Raw genomic sequence first — 16,057 nt, 5'->3', positions numbered from 1 at the left:
ATTCATTCATTCATTCATTCATTCATTCATTCATTCATTCATTCATTTCATTCATCCACTGTAGGCCAGAACTAGGTGACTAGTAGTCACCTAATGAGATGCAAAGATCAAATGATATACTGCATGCAAGTACTAAAAGCTTGTATTTTACTAGATAAATTTTTGTTGTTGTTATTATTATTACCACCAAATTATTGTAATGGCTTTGGATGCATTAAGTGCTATAAGTATATTCAAATGTTTTTAGTGAGATTCCTCCATTGGTTCTGAGAGACCTTCCAAGACAGGGAATACCCATCATTAAAATAAGTAATAAAATAAGGACCTCAAAAGAGATGAACGATGTTCTTCCCAGGCCCATGTACTATGAATTTATTGGAAAACATTAAGTGGCTACACTGTACCAGGTCATACAGATTCAAAAGTGACACCATCCTGGGTGTGAATGAACTTACATTCTACTAGAGTATTAGTTTACATCTATGTAGCAATTTAGGACTTGCAAAATGCTTTGCATATATCATTTTATTTAGTTCTCACAACAGCTCCCTATGGTAGGTACTAGCATTATCCCCATTTTATAGATGATCAAACTGAGAATCAGATTTCAGCCTAACTCTACCCAGCCCTTCTACTGTGCCCTCTGGAATGCCTGTTTGTTAGGCAACAAACTTCCCTTCATTTTAAATGTCTTCCTCTCCCACTCTTTCCATCTACTAATTCTTACTGAAACCTGGCTTTCCTCTGATGGCATAGCCTCCCTGGCTACCCTTTCCGGTACTGGCTGCACCTTCACTCATCCTCCTCTACTCACTGGTCAAGGCAAGGGAATTGGAATACTCCTTGCTCCCTACTGCTAATTCCAGGTTCTCGCCCTTCCCACTTCACTCAATAACCTCTCTTCCTTTGAGGTTCATGTTATTCATATCTTCCATCCAATCAAAATCCTGGTAGCTGTTGTCTACAGACCCCTTGGTCACTCAATGATTTTGATACCTGGCTTACAATTTTTCTCTCCTCCCAAACTCCTGCCCTTATACTAGGAGACTTCAATATACATATTGATTCTTCCCCAAATACTCTAACCACTCAGTTCCTCTATCTTCCATGAGTCCCTCCTCCACCCCATCTCAGCCACACACAAAGATAGTCAGACCATGGATCTTGCCATCACCCATAAATGTACCACCTTCATGTTCAAGAATTCCAAAATCTCCTTATCCTACCGTAATCTATTGGCTTTTCACCATTCCCTCTGCCTTCCCTTGCATAACCCTACTTTTTATCCTCACTGTTACCTCCAGTCCCTTGACCCCTCAGTACTTTCCCAGGCCATCTCCCTTGCACTAGCCACTCTCTCCTCTTCTCACCATCTTGACTGCTTGGTGAACCAATTCAAGTCTACACTGTCCTCTCTTGAATTCCTGGAGTCCTGACTACACCCAACCAACATTTAGGCTCAGATCACTCCCACCATTTGTCGCCTTCATGCCTACACATGTGCTGCTGAACAAAGGTGGAGAAATCACCCTACTGTTCTGGCTAGGCCTACTACAAATTTATGTTACATAACCTCAGCTGAGCCCTCACTGCTGCTAGGCAATGCTATTATACATCCCTTATCAAAGTACCTCCGCAACAGCTCTTCCAAACCTTCATCCCTCCTTAAACTTCCCAAGGTTTCCCCTCCCCCCCACTCTCTCAGCTAAGAATCTTCCCACATATTTTTTAGAAAAAAATTGAGGCCATTCACCATTCACCTCTTTTCCTCTCTTCCCCATCTCTTCTCACTCAAGTGCCATCTACTACTTTCTCCTCCTTCACCCTTGTTTCATATGATAAAGTCACCTTACTCCTTAACAAGGCTAACCCCTCTACTTGTTCAAGTGATCCCATTCCATCCCATCTCCTCCAACAGATTGCCTCCTCCATAATCCCTACTCTTTTACTTTTACTCTCTCCCTCTCTACTGGTTTATTCTCTCCCACCTACAGACATGTCTCCCCTATTCCCTATTGAAAAATTCACTTGATTCTTCTGTCCCTGTTAACTATCATCCTTTATCTCTTCTGCCCTTCGTAGCCAAACTCAAAAAGATGGTCTACAATAGGTGCCTCCATTTTCTTTCTTCTCTCTTTTTCTTAAACCTTTAGAATCTGGCTTCCAACTTTGTCATTCCACTGAAACTGCTCTTTCCAAAGTTACTAATGGCCTCTTTAATTGCCAAATCCAGTGACATATTCTTAATCCTTATATCCTTGACCTCTCTGTAGCCTTTGACACTGTTGATTACTCTTTCCTCCTTGATACTCTCTTCTCTCTGGGTTTTTAGGACGCCAGTCTCTCCTGGCTTTCCTCCTACCTATCTGACCACTCCTCTGTCTACTTTTTGAGATCCTCCTCCAGATCACAACCTCTAACCTTAAGTGTCACTCAGGGTTCTGTTCTGGGGCCTTTTCTCTTTTCCCTCTTTACTTCTTTATTGATTTCATTAGCTCTCATGGATTTAATTACCATCCCTGTGCTAATGAGGCAGCTAGGTGACATAGTGGAAGAGTGCTGGGTCTAGAGTCAGGAAAACTTGAGTTCAGATTTGGCCTCAGACGTGTTGTGACCCTGGTCAAGTCACTTATTCTGTTTGCCACTGGAGAAGGAAATGGCAAACCACTCCAATATCTTTGCCAGGAAAACCCCAAATGGGGTCACGAAGAGTCAGACATGACTAAAACAACTGAACAACAACAACAAAATGCTAATGATCCTCAAATCTACTTTTTCTACTCCAATCTGTTTGTTGACCTCCAACTACTTAACTTAGTGATCTCATCAGCTCCCATGGATTTATTTACCATCTCTATGCTGATGATTCTCAAATCCACCTTCTGGCCCCAATCTCTTTGCTGACCTCTAATTTTACATCTCCAATTGCCTTTCAGACATCTCATACTGGATGTCTAGTAGCCATTTAAAATCAATATGTCCTAAACAGAACCCATTATTCCCCCCCGCCAAAACCCTTCCTGCCACCCCTACCTTCCCTGTCACTGTAGAAGGCAACACGATTCTCAGATTCATGACCTAGGAGTCATCCTGGATTCCTTAGCATCTTTCACCCTGCATATCCATTCTGTTGCCAAGGCCTGTTGATTTCACCTAGCAGCATCTCTCCAATATGCCCCCTTCTCTCCTATGACACTGCCACCCCTCTAGCACAGACCATCATCACCTCACACCTCGATTATTGCAACAGCCTGCTGGTAGGTCTGCCTGCCTCACTCCAATTCATCCTCCATTCAGCCACTAAAGTGATTTTCCTAAAATACAGGTTTGATCATGTAACACCTATCCCCAAGTAAACTCCAATGGCTTCCTATTGCCTCCAGGATCAAATAAAAAAAATGCTCTGTGTGGCATTCAAAGCCCTTCATAACCTAGTCCCCTCCTGCCTTTCCAGTCTTCTTTCTTCTCAACACATACTCTTCAGTCCAGTGACAGTGGCCTCCTTGCTGTTCCACAAAGAAGACACTCCATTTCTTGGCTCTTGGTATTTTCTCTGGCTGTCCCTTATGCCTGGAACACTGTCTCTACTCTCCTCTAACTACTGATCTTCCTGGCTTCTTTTAGGTCCCAACTAAAATCTCACCTTCTACCTCTTAATTCCACTTCTTTCCTTCTTTTGGATCCCCCCCCATTTATCCTGTACATATATTTGTTCACATGTGGTCTCCCCCATTAGATTGTAAGCACCCCAAGGGCTTTTGTTGTTGTTCAGTCATTTCAGCCATGTCCAATTCTCCGTGACCCCATTTGGGGTTTTCTTGACAAAGATACTGGAGTGATTTGCCATTTCTTTCCCCAGCTCATTTTACAGATGAGGAACTAAGGCAGACAGGGTTAAGTGACTTGCCCAGGGACAGACAGCTAATACATATCTGAGGCCAATTTTGAACTCAAGTCTTCCTGACTCCAGACCCAGTCTGCTGTTTCAGCTAGCTGCCCGAACCCTAAGGGTAGAGACTATCTTTTGCCTCTTTTTGTATCTCTAGCACTTAGCACAGTTTCTGGCACATAGTAGGTACTTAATGAATGTATATTGAATGAATGAGTAAAAGGTTAAGTAATTTGCCTGGTATCCGAGGTGGAATTCTAACCCAGGTCTTCCTGCTTCCAAGTATAGTGCTTTATTCTCTATACCACAATGCTTAAATTATTTCTTATTTGCTTACTTTAGCATAATCTAGCTAACCAACTTTGAAAGTTTATTGTTGCATTCATTTATTCATCCAGAACATATTAAGTGCCCATTATATGCCTAGCTCTGTGATAGGTGTTGGAGAGTTTTAGTAAGGCAGAGTCCCTGCCTGGTGGTGCTTACATTCCAGTAAGAGGGTAGATGTACCACATATATAAATAACTATATTAGAAGATATTATATGACAAATGTATCACAAAGGTGCAGAACGAAGTGCTATGTTAGGGTGATTATTGTTAGCAATCAAGAAAAGCTTTACAAAAGAGGTGATATTTCAGTTGGGCTTTAGGAATCCAGTAGGCCTGTCGCCAGGCTAAATAATACCAGAATAAAAGTATTACATCTATTGGGGCTGGACCTCCATAGGACAAAGAGAAGGATAAATCTTTGAATAAATGAAGTAACAAAATCTCTGAACCTTATTTTCCCTTAGATATCTATATATTTCAGGAAAACATGAGCTTTTGCCTATCTTGCCTGAGTAATTATGCTTTTTTGGAATGGACAGTAGATGCATGATTTTGCCCATCTTCTGTCTCAATTAAGCAATTTTTTTTTATTTGTCTCACTTTGCCTTGCATTTGTCACATGAATATTAAAACATAGCTTTGAGCTATATATCCTTTAATGTAATTTCTGTCTATACACACACACACACACACACACACACACACACACACACACACACACACACCCCTCTCCCTTTTCTTCTATCTTCCTTCCCTCATCTAAATTTTCATAGGATGAACCCTAACTTTCTAGATACTTTAAACTACAATTACAGGTATATCTAAGTTCAAAGTAACCGGCATTTTCAAGTACTTTCCTGCTTGCATTACATATGTTCCACCCTTGGTCTTAAAATAGAACTAGACACTGCTGACACCTATGTTCCCAGAAGCAGCGTCCCAAAGAGAAAAATGCTTGGAAAAAAAAACAATTAAGAATGAGTGGAAAAGAAAAAACTGCATCTTTTGAAAGTGTGCTATGTTAAAAATAAAGTCATATTGATTGAGATGAAGAAACAAATGTCTCTCTGTTGCATTTCAGAAGTATTTGTAAACCAGAAATGAGGCCACTGTCTGTTCTAACGATGAGCTAATCTATTTGCTAACTGAAAATGGCTCACCAGCATATATTTTTAAAAAGTCTCAGGCTACAAGTACATAACAACGACTTGAAAAACTGCTTGTTTATTCTAGTGTCAGATTCCAGTAAAGCTACTTAATACTCTATGTGTTTGACTTACATAAACTATTATTGTCCTTGGAATCTGTGGGCCTGATAGGGCCCTGACTGGTAAGGTTGCCAGTCATCCTGGAACAGAGGTTTTTCTCCAAGACAGATTTCAAAATCACTTCTTTTTTCCCATCATTTTCTCCCAGTGCATATAATTTGTTCTCTTCTGTGTATTCTTAACCCTGGATTGATTTGTTTTTCTTTATTGGGCTCTTGACATTAACCCTGGCAAGCCCTGGGAAGTTTTTATGCCCTTGATTTGGGTGTTAAGGAATGTATGTGTTTATCCCTTTAGATTAAAAAAGAAACAGATTTTTGGTTTAAAAATCAACCCTAACTGAACATTTTTCCTTTTTAGTTTGGTAGATGAGAATGTGGGCTGCTGATGACATGTGGCTGTGAGTCATGGAATACCACGGTTTCTGATGAATGAGAGTTGAGGGTTGCCTGAAGGACAGTGTAGGGATGCATGATCAGTGGGAGTACACTGCAACATTCCACTAATATAAAGAACTGCATAGGAGAAGTGGCTTAAAAGATATCATCAAGGAGCTCTAGGGCTAGAAAAGGAGGTAGATTAGTCATATAATAAGCAGGGGAAGGACTAAGTAATGAACAGCCTTTGTGCTCCATTGGTTTCCACATAATGTCAAGAGACTTAGAAGATAGCCCCTAGCTCATTGGATGGACCTACTGTGAAAATTTATGAGAAGGCACCGACAACTTCTAGAGGGTGAGAAATTGTGGTTGGGCCCTGACCACTTCAGGGAGTACCCACATGGATGGAATCACAGATCTAGCGACATATTGAACCATATGAGAAGCCAAATAACCTCCTATTTTATTTTTGTTGGTTTGTTACAGAAAGTCTTTTAAATTCCTTGAAAAGCTTTCTAGATGTGATTAAAATTGCTTCTCTTTCCCAATATATCACCTGATTGCCTAAAGGGGTTTAAGTGCATGGTTTCAGTGTTTATATAGTGGGAAGTGCCATTCTTATCCTCACTTTTCTGGTTTTGTTCCTGCTTTTCCCCCAGTCTGGAATACCTACCCTTTCGTTTTCAGATATAAAACTTCTATCCATGCTTCAAGACCCAGATCAAACCTTAACTCTGACCTTCTGTCTGCCTTGCCTTGCTACCTTGACCTACAGTAATCTCTCCCTGCTTAGACCTATCTTACATATTATCTGCATCCATCACCGGGACACTTAATTATATTGTTTTATGTTACTGTCTAATTGTTTCCTATGGATGTGATGTCTTAGGTTTGAAGAACTAACTAAGATCCTATTGAGTTGTATAATTCTGCAGTTTGTTTTAGTTATTTTCTAAGCAACTGGGACTCATTGCAATTGTTTCCTGTGTCTGTCTTGTCTCCCAGAGAAATTTCAGGCTCTTTGATTCGGAAGCCTTGTCATATACTTCTTTTGTAATTCCCATAATCCTGAGCCCACTGCTAGGTGCTTGGCATAGTAGATGCTCAATAAATGCTTGTGGTATGGTGGCATTTGCAGAAATATTCAAAAGGGCCTAATAAGTGGGAGGTACAGGGTGAAAAAGGGAGCCAAGATTGGGCTTCACATGTTCACATAATTAGGGCATGGTGTGGCCGATATAACAAGGAGCCTGCTGATGCCCTATTTCCCTGCTTGTCACGGAGCTTGTTCCCAATAACAGGCCAGCAGAAGAGAAATCTCTCCCTGACTCATGTGAAATTGAGAGACTCCTAAAGGATCCCTAGGCTTAGGAAATATTGGCTCAGAAAGGACTAAAATGGCAAGATCTTGCATTAAATATTCTGTTGGGTCCCTGTGTTCATAGTGGCATGAAGACTAGAAATGTGATATGGTGAAATGAATGCTGGACATAGAATCACAACACCTGGATTTGGGTCTTAGCTTTTCTATTTTTAAGCTTTGTGACTTTAGGCAAGATGCTCAACTTCTGAAAACCTTAATTTCCTTATCTACAAAATGTTGCAAATGGTGATACACATACTAGGTGCCTCACAGAGATGTTGTGTAGATCGAATGAGATGAGTATAGTGAAAATGGTCTCCAAAATTGTAAGTCACTGTACAGTTTTTTTTTTACCTAGCACTATACAAGTATATTAGCATTCCATCAATTTAGCAAACATTAAGCACCTACCATGTAAAAGGAAGGCATTGTGTTAGTTGCTGGAGATTTAAAAAAAAAACAGATTATATAGCACACAGGTCCTATGTTGGGGGATCTTGGAATCTAATAAGGAGCAATAAAACATGTAACCAAGTATGTTAGAAGGCAGAATGTGATCAGTGCAGAGAAGTGATAAAAGCAAGATGTCAGTCAGTCAACAAACATTTAGTAAGTGCGTGTTATATGTCAAGCATTGTGCTAAATGCTGAGGCTACAAAGAAGGGCAAAAACATTGTCACTAACTTCAAGGAGCTTGCATTATGATGGGAGAGATAATATATAAATAACTAGGTACATGCAAGATATCTGTATCTGTATGTTCATAGACAGAAAGAGGAGGCCATTAGCAGCTGGAAGGACTGGGAAATGCTTCCTAGAAATAGGTGAGATTGAGCTGAGTTTCAGAGGAATCTACAGAAACCATAAGGGAGAGATGAGGGAGTGGGGTATTGAAGGCATGGGGAGAGATGGGAGATATTATGTTAGAGGAAGTGCAGGTATGCCACATCCAGGTATGCTGGATCAGAAGAATACATGGAGGGGAGTAAGGTGTAAGAAGCCTGGAAAGGTAAGAGGGGGCCAGGTTATGAAGAGCTTTAAATTTCAAACAGAAGACTTTATATTTGATCCTGGAAGTAATAGGGAGCCATTGGAGCTCATTGAGCAGGGAGGTGATAGCATTAGACTTGGAAAAAATCATCTTAGCGACTGATTGGGAGATGGCTTGGAGTGGGGAAAAGCTTGATGTGGGAAGACAGACCAGTTAGAAGGCTATTGCAGAGGCTAGGCAAGAAGTGATGAGGGCCTGAACTAGGGTTGTGTCTGAGTGGAAAGGAGATGTATATGAGAGGTGTTGTAAAAATAGAAATCAGTCAGTTACTCAAAAAGCATTTATTAAGCACCTAATTTGTTCCAGGCACTGTCCTGAAGTGCCAGGGATATAAAGAAAGGCAAAAAAATAATCCTTGCTCTCAAGGCACTCAGAGTCTGGTAGGGGAAGACAGCAGGGAAACAATTATGTTTAAATAAGAGGGATACAGGAAAAATGGAAGAAAATGTAAGAGGGAAAGCACCAAGACTAAAGACTGGGAAAGGAATCTTACATAAGATGGGGCTTTAGCTGAGGGAGGAAGCCAGAGAAGTCAGGAAATTAAGAGAGAATCCTTGACAAGGGACAGACAGTGAAAATGCCTGGAGTGCCTTTCTCAGGATATTGCAAGGAGCCCAGTGGCACTGAATCTTAGAGTATATCTGTGTGCTGGGGATGTGAGTGTGTGAGGGTGAGGGGTCTGCAGTAAAGTATAAGACTGGAAAGGCAGGAAAAATCTGGAAAGGCTTACATGAACTGGTGCAAACTGAAGTGAACAGAACCAGGAGAACATTGTACACAGTAAAAGCAATATTGTACGATGAAGAACTGTGAATGACTTAGCTATTCTCAGTAATGCAACAATCCAAGACAATCCCAAAGGACAAGTGATAAAGTGTTCTATCTGCTTCCAGGGAAAGAACTGATATTGTTTGAATACAGATTGAAGCATGCTATTTTTTTCACTCTTTCATTCTTTTTCTTTTATTTGATCTGTGTACAAAATGACTAATATGGAAATGTTTTATGTGATTGCACATGTATAACCTATATCTGATTGCTTACCCACTCAGGGAGGGGGGAAGGGGAAGTAGGGTGGGGATAGAATTTGGGATTCAAAACTTTAAAAAAATGTTAAAAATTGTTTTAACACGTAATTGGGGAAAAATAAAATGTATTAAATAAGAAGACTGAAAAGATAGGAAAAAACCAGGTTATGAAGGAATTTAAAAGCCAAACAAAGGAATTTATATTTGATCCTGGAAATAAGGAGCCACTAGAATTTATTGAATAGGAGGTGACATGGTTGGTTCTGAGCTTAAGAAATATCAATTTGACAGTTAAGTGGAAGATGGACTTGAGTGGGGAGAGATTTAAGGCAAGGAGACCAACCAGCAGGCCATTGCAATAGTCCAGGTCTGAGGTGATGAGGGCCTGTACCAGGGTGGTTGCAATGTTACAGGAGAGAAAGGGGGTGTATGTGAAAGATAGAAAGGAACAATAGGATTTAGTAATGGATTTGATATGTCAGAAGAGTGAGGGTAAGTGGTTGTGGATGACACAGGTTGTGAACCTGAATGACTGGGAAGATGTCACCAGAAGAGAATATCAGGGAAAGCTTTGGAGGTTTAACCTACATGAATTTGATTTTGAAGGAGAGGAGGGATTGAAAGAGACAGGTGGGTGGGGGGCATCTCAGTTTCAAGAGCAGGCGCTTAATGAGCAAAGCCATGGTGACAGATGAGAAAGGGGGATATGTTATAAGGTAAACCATAGACCATGAGAGGTATTGTGAGAGAATGGCATTATTGCAGCAGAATGTGTGATAAAAAAAGGATTTGATGTCCAATAGCCCCAGCATGATAAACCAATGTGCTTTGTTATCTGCTAGTGTCATGGAGAAATTGCCAATTTAGACAGGTCAGTTTTAAACAGGTCCTGAGAATGTACACATGTAGATAAGGATGTTGTGGAGGTGGAGTTGACACAGGCTTGTGAAGCGACTGGCTATGGAGATTGAGATAGGTTGTTGTGTGTGTCCTTTGTTCTCGAGGAGGACCATGACATCAGGGAGATGATGACATGATTTGCAATTGACTTTGATTTGAGTGAGGGAGGGCTGTGCAAGGTCACAAAGAGATTGAGATAGAGAGAAAAGGACAAGGCCAAGGTTTTGAACCTGAGTGACTGGCAAGATGATGGTACCCTCAACAGAAATTGAGAAGACATATACAGCCATCTGCATAGATATTATGCAGTTGGGTGATTAATTCCTTTCTTACTTCAAAGAATGCCTTTATACACCTATTAAGGGACAAGAGGGGTTTTCTTTAAGCAAGGGAGGGAATTATAAAACAATTACCACATCTGATATTGATACGTGATTTAAGGCCCACAAAATTCTTTCCATGCTTTGTCAAATAATCGGCTCTCATATGATGTAATAAAGAGACTGGGGCACCATATACAAAACTGTCAACCCCCCAAGGACATTATCCTTTTAAATTTCCAAACATCTTTCCTAATGTGGGTTGGGCCAGGCGCTGCATTTGATACCCAAACAGCTCATGTCTCCACTCCTCTCCATTTGGTTTGGCTTTTACTGCTAGAAGCACACTACAAATCTATCATTCATAGCTCAGTCCCTATTAACATACACAAATCTTATAGCAAAACACAATGAATTTGGAAGGTGGGACCAGCTTGCAAATATTTAAACTACAACATAATTCAAATTTATGTTGCCAATACCTCTAGAATGTCCCTAAATGCCTCTGCAGCATTCTTACCTTGGAATATCCCTCTATGTGGTCAGCTTCCTTCTCCCAGGCATTTTTCCTGGGGCCTCCGTTTTGGAGAGAGCCATGATCCTTCATTCAGGGAGGTGGCACAGTAGGTGAGTGCTGGTCCTGGAGTCAGGAAGACCTGAGTTCAAATCTGGACTCAGACATATAAGCCGTGTGATCCTCGGCTAGTCATTTAATCCTGTTTGCCTCAAATTCCTCATCTATAATATGAGCTGGAGAAGGAAATGGCAAATCACTCCATTGTCTTTGCTAAGAAAACCCCAAATGGCATCACGAAGAGTCAGACACGACTAAAATGACTGAACAACAACAAGCAACAATCCCTCATTCCCTTCCTGGTTTTGCTTCTGACTCTCAACTTCAACATTATTTCCCTCTTTCCCATCCTGTGTGCTTTCCCCTTTCTTCCTGCTTTTCAGCTCTCTTTTTGTGTGTCTTTTCCCATTAGAATGTAAATTTCTTGAGATTGGGAACTGTCTTTCTTTTTGCTTGCTAGGTGGCTCAGGGAATAAAGCGTTGGTGTAGAGTATGAAGACCTAAGTTCATATATGACCTCAGTCACTTAACCAGCTGTGTGACCCTGGGCAAGTCACTTGTATTGGCCTAAGTTTTCTCAACTGTAAAATAAGGATTATATTAGCACCTCCTTCCAAAGTTGTGAGAATCAACTGAGATAATATTTGTAAAAAGTGCTTAGCAAGTGCTTGGCACATAGTAGGTACTTTATAAATACATTCCCCCTGCACTACCATCCCCACTGCTTTACTGCAATGCTTGACATATGGTAAGTTTAATGAAAACCTTAAGACTATGCCACAAAGGTTATAATTCCACTTACCAGTAGGATGGAGCAATTGATTGTTTTTCTTCTGATTATATATTTTATACCCCCCCATCACATGTTAAAACAATTAATATTTGGGTTTTTTTTTAAAGTTTTGAGTTCCAAATTCTATTCCTCCCTTCCTTCCCTACTCTCTGAGACAGTAAGCAATCAGATATAGGTTAAACATGTGCAATCATGTAAAACATTTCCATATTAGTCATTTTTACAGGAAGACTCAAATATTAGAAAAAGAAAGTGAAAAATAGCAAGCTTCACTACCCTGCCAATAAGCTCCTGTGGCTCCCTATAATAATAATAAGCTCCTCTGTTTGGCTTTTAAAAAATTATTGATATATTTTTATTTTTACATCACCTAAATTTCCCTCTATATTCTTTCTCCCTTTCTACTCTCCAGTCCCAGAGAGCTACCTCATATATAGCAAAGAATATCTGTTTGGCTATAAAATTCTTTACAACTTGGACTCTTCCCACTTTTCCAAGTCTTTCTAATCCTCCTCTATGTACCCTGCAATCCAGCAGATTCTGGCCTTTACTGTTCCTTGCACAAGACACTCCATCTCTTGACTTTTGCCTTTTTGCTGGCTGTCACCTGTACCTAGAATGCTCTTCTTCATCCATCTCTGTGTCATTGCTTCTCTGACTTCCTTCAAGACTCAGTCAAATCCCATATTCTACATGAAGCTTTGCCTGGTCACTCCCACTGTTAGTGCCTTCCCTGTGAGGTTACTTTCTGTCTACTTTGTATATATCTTGTCTGTATTCTTTTTTTTTTTTTTGCATATTAACTCCTGTATTAAACTGTAAACTCCTTGAGGACAGGGATCATGGGTTTTTGTTTTTGTTTTGTTTTGTTTTGTCTTGTTTTTTTGCTTTTCTTCATATCTCTAGGGCTTAGCATAGTGCCTGGGCTCATAGTAAGTGCTTAATAAATGCTTGTTGACTGACACTGCCAGTCACTGCTTGTTCACAACCTTGGAGACATCCTTAATTCCTCCTTTTCCTTCATTCCTCACATTTAATTAGTTATGAAATCTTGTTGATTTCATCTCTTTGAAGTATTTTACGTTTGTCCCTTTATCTCCACTCATGTAATCTCTACCCTGCCTCAGACTTTTATCATCTTTGTACTGGATTAGTGCAATAGTGTCCTGTTAGTCTCACTGCTTCCATTCTCTCCCCTCTTCAATTCAGCTTCCCAACAACTGCCAAATTAATATTCCTAAAATGAAGATTTTCTTCTGTTATTCTTCTACTAAAAAACTTTTTGTAGCTTGCCATTCCTTCTAGTATGAAATGCAAACTACTCAGGCTGTCATTTTAAGCCTTCTATAATATAACTCTCACCTACCTTTCCAGCTCTATATTATATTACTTTATTTCACACACATTCCATTCCAGTCCAACTGACCTGCTCTCTGTTCCCCATATATGACATGGCATCTCACTCCCATTTCTTTGCTATAACTATCTCTCAGGGGCAGTTCAGCTACGTCACCTCTCAGGGTTCAGAGTACCCTAAAGGTTTTGTGGGTATCTTTTTCTCTACAATCATTGACTCAAGCCCCCACTGACTGTGTTTTTCCACCCTCCCTCATTGTTAGAGTCCTATAACTAGTACCTCAGTTCCATTTAACCATTTAGCTTTTACCAACGGTTGACTTCAAAGATGTAGCTAGAACAAACACACACATTTTCTTTAATACCTCTGGGGCATACTCTCACCTATACCACTTTGGTCTCTGGGGGAGTAGGGATAATGCTTAGCTCACTTCATGCTTAGTATTGGTCCCCCCAAATTCATGTCCAAAAGTGGCATCACTGCTCAATGAGTCTTTATTTCAGGTTTTGCTGTCATACTTCCAGAAGTTCTCTACTGAAGTTTGCTTCTTGTTCCTTTGGATATCAGTAATGGGTTGGTTAAAACACCCAACCTGGATTTAAGACTCCTAAATTCCTCTCTTATGGTTAGAGACTCCACTTTCTGCACCTAGAATAGAAAAGAATAAATGAAAAGACCAAGAATATAGGCCCATTTCTCAGGGGCTTTATGGCCTGAGAGGGTTTGGCAGGGTCCCCTAATGCCTCTGCATGTGTCTTACTGAATGCCATTAAAACTGTCTCAGATGCTAATTGAGCAAAGAAGTAGCTGAAACAGATTAAAGTCTTTTGGAAGACACCAATAGTTCTGACTATGCAAACAATCAAAAAAAAAGAAAACCCCAAATCCCTTCCCAACCATGTGGTTAATCAACTGGAACCAGTTAAAGCACGTCCATACATGCTCCCCAGTCTTTCTAAGGCACTTCGCTTACGTGTTATCTTGATTCTCCCAGAAGCCATCTCCCCAGTGCCCTCGACACAGAGAGGTTGCATCAGCCAAGAAAGCTGATAGAATCTGTGCATGCACCAGACCCTCATTACACCTATAATTAATCAAATGGGGTTCATATTTTCCTGGAGGCCCTGTCATCCAAGGGATTCTGTCTACAGGGAGATTGGGACAAAGGGTTCTAAAAAGGGGAACAAGAACTGGAATTTAAAAATGAAGACCGGGTTTTGCAAACGGGGATCTCTCATAGTATTATTCAGGACACTGTTTCTATTAATACCAAGGGCCTAATTTGCATGCCTAGAATGTCATCTTATTCATGCTGTCACAAATATGGAGGTAAGGGAGATGATCTGTGGGAAAAGAAGGCAGCAGGTGTTACTAAGAGCCACAACCAGGACACAAACCTTTATTCACCTCTGAGGTGTCCGTAAGCATTATGCAAATTCAGGGAAAGCCTGAAAATCTAGGCTGGTTTTGGGGACTGGTTGGTTCCATTGAAGTGGCAAGACAGTATGGATTAAAAAGAGGGAGAGCAAGGAAAGCACTTAAGACTTCTTTCTGGTGGGTTGGTGTAGGGCTTTGGTTAAGAAGGACATTACTAAGCTGGAGAATCCAGAGGAAGGCAAAAGAAATAATAAAGGATTTCCAATCATGCTATTTAAGGATCATTTGAAGGAAAGGAGGGTGCTTAAATAAGGAAAACATGGTAGGACAGGATTATTATAGCTGTCATGAATTATTTGAAAGACTAACTTATTGAAGAGGGGTTAGCCTTGTACTACATGGTTCCAGAGGGCAGAATCAGGAATAATAAGTTTAAGTTACAAGAAGACTGATTTCTACTTGGTGTAACAAAAAGCTTTCTAACAATTAGTGGTATCTAAACCTGTACGTTTAGAAGGTAGAAGAGGCTAGATGGACATCTGTTGGAACTACTATAAAGGGGATTTTTGACCAGGTAAGAGTTGAACTTGGTGGCATTTGATGTCCCTTCCAAATCATAGATTCTGAAATTTTGGTTTTCTGGGTGGTTTTCCCAGTATGGTTGTATGTGTATTGTCCTGTACTGTCCATGTCTGCTGAAATTTTGTCCTTTGGACCGTGCTGCAAACTGCCTGAGGTCTTGGGCACAGAGCTCACTAAGGGCTGGGTTATGTTGACCCTTTGTCACAAAGTCAGTGATAGTTATGTCCTTGAGGATACCATCTGAGCCCTTCCCTGTTCTCTCAGCTGCTCTTGGATCAGAAGTCATTGCATCCTAAGATGAAGAGTACTTTTGCTCAAGCAATACTTCCAGCACCTGTGTAGCCAGTGAAGTTCGGGGTGGACAGCTAAGATCCACCCATTTACATTTCCCCAATAACCTTCAGAAACTTAACTTTTAAAAGCAAATACAGCTATAAAAGATACTCTGTGAATCATACATGGGGGAATATGTGCAAATTGAGTAAAGAAGAAACCTAATGATAGAAAAATCTGAATATCCTCATGTTGGAAATACTTAGAATTTTGGATTACTTGGTAGGTGCCCTTAGGCAGTCTTCTTTTCCCTCCCTTCCCCTCTTCTTTTCTCCTCCCCCTCTCTCTTCCTTCCTCAAACCTTTCCCTCCCCTTCTCTCCTCTCCTCTCCTCTGACTGAATCTTGGTACAGATGTTACCTAGCCAGTACTACTATTGTGGTACATTTCAATTCAATTCAGTTAAGTTCAAGAGACATTTATTAAGCACCTGTTATGTACAAAAACAGAGTCAGATTACTTCTCTTTTTTTTTATCTCCAGTGCTTAGCATGGTGCCTTGCATATAGCAG

The 16,057-nt window shown here is 40.5% G+C and overlaps 1 protein-coding gene across 2 annotated transcripts in view; it reads left to right on the top strand.

Annotated features, from left to right (window-relative positions):
* Positions 1–16,057, top strand: part of LOC114054053 (ras-related protein Rab-31) — a 182,741-nt gene that overhangs the window by 143,870 nt on the left and 22,814 nt on the right. The gene's annotated exons all lie outside the window — the stretch shown is intronic.

Source organism: Vombatus ursinus, unplaced genomic scaffold (genome assembly GCF_900497805.2).
Source record: "Vombatus ursinus unplaced genomic scaffold, bare-nosed wombat genome assembly UNPS02014812.1, whole genome shotgun sequence".
Taxonomy (NCBI): Eukaryota; Metazoa; Chordata; class Mammalia; order Diprotodontia; family Vombatidae; genus Vombatus; species Vombatus ursinus.
Note: the sequence above shows the minus strand (reverse complement) of the source record. Positions and strands in the feature narration are given on the sequence as shown.